The 4,407-nt window shown below is 37.2% G+C and overlaps 1 pseudogene; it reads right to left on the reverse strand.

Moving 5' to 3' along the window:
- Positions 1-1,223: 1,223 nt before the first annotated feature.
- On the reverse strand, positions 1,224-4,175 carry LOC106837841 (olfactory receptor 2M7-like; annotated as a pseudogene).
- Positions 4,176-4,407: the final 232 nt, after the last annotated feature.

Raw genomic sequence — 4,407 nt, forward strand, 5'->3', positions numbered from 1 at the left:
GTCAGAGAGACTCTCCTGCTGGCCTTGAAGAAGCAGGATAGCATGAGTTACTCAGGTACAAGAAATAAATTATTTCAATGACTACATCAGCTTGGAATATGACCCTGAGCCTCAGGTGAAACTGTGTCCCCAGCCAGCACATGGATTGCCACCTTGTGATACCTTAAGCAGAATACCACAGATTAGTCACACCAAAATTCTTATTCATATATACTATGTGATAATAAATAGTTGTTATTTAGAGATGCTAAGCTTGTATTAATGTGATATTCAGTGAAGGAAATAGTATAGTGGGGGTGTTACAATGGAGTTTTAAAACAACAGTTTAAGGCATAGTGATTGTTTCTCATAAAAACACAAGATTCTTCAGAATTGCACTAAATTTTATATAAATATCATTACAACAATACCTATAATGATGTCACACATGATATATAGAAAATATCTAGACTTCATAAAACCTAGATTTTTTTATTTACAAAATTGATCACTTTTACGTGCAATATAGTACATGACCCACATAAGGGTCAAGATGTCTAAGGATGAAAAATCCAAACTTTGAGGATTCTTGTTCACATTTCAGTCTCCCATGTAGAAGGCTGATGTCTGTAGAAAAACGAAATAAATGGGGCTCTCAAAACTCTGATATCCTGAAAGAGGATGGTGTTCATTACAAGATAGGCTCAATAAGCCTAACCACCAGTCTAATACCTGTGTTATCTGGATAAATTTTATTAATTTTATAACAATCTCATATATATAGCTATAACTTTGAATATAATTAACTTGATCATTCATTTTTACAAGGTGACCAATTTGAGATATGATATTAAACTCCTCAGAATTCTTTGATTGGCCAAAGATAAAACTATTATATGTTAAAAACCACAGAATGTTTATAAATGTTCTGTGGCATTATGGTACTATGTGGTATTATGATGAGTAAATACCTCTCATTTTTTAACTAGTATGGTATAAAACAAACTATACAGTTATGCTTATTGTGTTGCAACAAATATTTACTTGTAGACATACTTCAAATTTCCATAACAAAAGAAATATATTATTTGAACAAGCAAGCACAGAGAGAGTTTTTCACTTTCTACATCTTGTACACTTGCCTATAAATCTATTGATACAAATATGTGTAACTATTCTGTGCTGAATTATATGAGTTAAATATCTAAATTGAAGAATAAAGCAAAAAATGTAGAAAAAGTTAATTACGCAATTTGCTCTCCAGACTTGCCCTTCCCTAACACCTCTATGAGTGCTCTGGCTGCTTCCTTGTTGCAGAGGCTGTAGATGAGGGGATTCAACATGGGTGTAAGAATAGCAAAGAAGACAGACACCATCATTTCCTGCATGGAGGAATGATGAGAAGCAGGCTGCACGTATATGAACATACCAGCTCCATAGTACATTCCCACCACCATGAGGTGGGAGGAACAGGTGCTGAAAGCTTTGCAGCAACCCTGCCCAGATCCCATGCAAATGACAGCCAGAATAACGTGAACACAGGAAGCAATGATGACTGCTACAGGGAAGAGAAGTGTAATAACACAGCAAATAAATATTCTTTCAAATAGCAATGTGTTACTGCATGAGAAAGTGAGAAGGGCAGGGAAATTACAGAAAAAAATGGGTATTTGCCAGGCATCACAATATGAGAAGGACAATGCAAATGCAATGAGAATTATGCCATCAAGAAAGCCAAAAATCCAGGAAGAAACAACCATGAGACCACAGACTTTCTGGCTTGTGAGATTTGAGTATCGTAATGGGTGGCAAATGACAAGATAACAGTCATAGGCCATTGCAGCCAACAGGAAACATTCAGCTCCAAGCAGGGACACAGAGAAGAATATCTGGGCACCACAAAACTGGCCAGAGAGATGCACTTCTTGCCAGACAAGTAGTTGAAAGCCATCTTGGGTACAGTAGTGCAGATGAGCGTGAGGTCCATGAGGGACAGTTGGCTGAGGAGGAAGTTCATGGGAGTGTGGAGCCGAGTGTCCAGGTAGATGAGGAGAACCATGGCGGTGTTTCCCCCTGAAGGCCACTGTGAAGATGACCAAGACCAGAGAGAAGAGAAAGGTGCAGCTGGGTCTGTGACTGAAAATTCCCAGCAGGATGAACTCAGAGTTGAAAGTCTGATTCCCCCATGCCACGATAAATATATTCACTGTGGAAAATACAACATGTGAGAAATGGCTGGGATTGTGTTATGGAAATATCAGGGACTTCCAGCCTAGATCACCACTCTTTATGATATTGTCTGCACATAAAAAGCTATTTCTCTTGGGGCTGGTCTCATGATGCAGCAGTTAATTTCGCACGTCCTGCTTTGGCGGCCCAGGATTCGCCGGTTCAGATCCCGGGTCTGGACGTGGTACCACTTGGCAAGCCTTGCTGCGGTAGGTGTCCCACATGTAAAGTAGAGGAAGATGGACATGGATGTTAGCTCAGGGCCAGCCTTCTTCAGCAAAAAGAGGAGGACTGGCAGCAGATGTTAACTCAGGGTTAAACTTCCTCAAAAAAAAAAGTTCTTTCTCTGGATGTCATTTCTTTTAAATTGTAGACTAAGAATATTAAACCTTATTTTTAGCTTGATGTGACTTTAAATCTAAAACATGAACCTAACAGTCATAAGAAAGTTCCAAAAATGCATATAGTCTAATTTTAGCAACCAGTCAGCTCAAATATGTACCATGGATAATCCCTTCAGAAATACGCTGAGTCATCAGAAGACTCATGAATTCCTTGGAAATCAATGGCATTTTCCACGGAACTTAGCATATCACACTATGATTCTAATAAAAATTCTGTCTACCAAGGTGCAGAGGGAAGCATGTTTTAGTGAAAGTGGGATAAGATTAGTCAAATGCCAGATAAACAAAAGACATTGAGAACTCATCAATCAGAAGTTCATTAAATAATACATATTGCTAATAATGGTGAGGTGTGGTGGAAGTAGTTCCTCACCAATACGTCCATCCTTTATTCTTTCTCTTAAGACGAGGTGAATCCATGAGACATTCTTGAATTGGCCATTTTACTGGAGAAGCAGACTAGAAGAGAGTGCAAGAACATAGCTCAAACATCTGGAATAGGGCATTTTGGCTGTGTAACTTTAGACAATTAATTTCTCTAAGCCTTATTTTTATAGTGTGTAATTTTTGGTATTTATTAATATTTATATTGCAGCATGTTAAGACTAAATGAGATCACACTTATAATGTGTGAACATTACCTGAAATACACTGTGTACCATAGAAATATTTTTAAATAAATACTATTGGAGGGATTTATTTTATATTATTCTAATTTATATAAAATTAATCTCTTCCACTCCCTTAGCAAGACTCTTCTACACAGTAGCATATTTTTAATTTTCTATTTTTTCACCTATTTCTCTTTTTTTCTCATGTCACTCTCTTCATTGATCAAGGCATTGGCTTCCTTTGTATCCCTTTGCATGAGCTTTTCCTCTTCTGGGAGCAATTCAGAGAAGTGTGCCTGATATTTTGGTTTTAACTTTTGGGAAATAAAAATTTCCTTGTGGTTCTGCCAAATGGATGAAAATTGTGCATTTTAGTTTACAAAAACTCTGATTTAAAGCATGACGTTATAATGCAATTTCTTACCTGTTTTTTACCACTATCTAGCAAGAGCAAGCATATTAGCCTAATACCATTTAAAATGCCCCATTATAATAGATTTAAAGCCAATTAAAGTGTAATAAACATGTTATCATGCAACCAAGTTATATCAATAATCAAGTAATTATCAAGTATAATTTGGCAATATTATACTGTTGTCTCCTGACATTTGTATATAGTTCTTATGGTAGTGAAACATATATATTGAAAAGAGTGTTGAGTGAATTCATCTTCAACGTACCATGGATAAAATTTTATAAATGGCTAAACCTATGCAACTATCACACAGATAAAAACATGGACCATTTCCAAAGGATTTCGTCATATCCTTTCACAGTCCATCCTGCCCTAGACATAACCTATATTTTAATATCTATCTCAAAGGCTTATGTTTTGCCTGTTCTTGATTTCATGTACATCCTGGAGTTCTATTTTATGTGCACAGAAATGGAACCCATTATACCCCTGACCTCTGAACCTACCAACTCTTTGGCTCAGCTCCCCTCCAGCCATACTAGCCTCTTCATCTCTGGAACACATTCGAATGCTCTAATCCAGGGTGTTTGCACTGGCTGTTCCCTCTGACCACCCTCTGTGCCTTAGACCAAGTCCCTCACTGCTTTCAGGCTCTTATTCAAATGCTTTCCACTTCATAGAGCTTCATGGCCTCTCTCTACATAAGCTACCTACCTTACCTTTTTTTCTACTTGGTATTTCTCTCATCTAAGACTATACTAGTTTTTCT

The sequence above is a fragment of the Equus asinus genome, chromosome 10 (assembly GCF_041296235.1).
Source record: "Equus asinus isolate D_3611 breed Donkey chromosome 10, EquAss-T2T_v2, whole genome shotgun sequence".
Classification (NCBI taxonomy): Eukaryota; Metazoa; Chordata; class Mammalia; order Perissodactyla; family Equidae; genus Equus; species Equus asinus.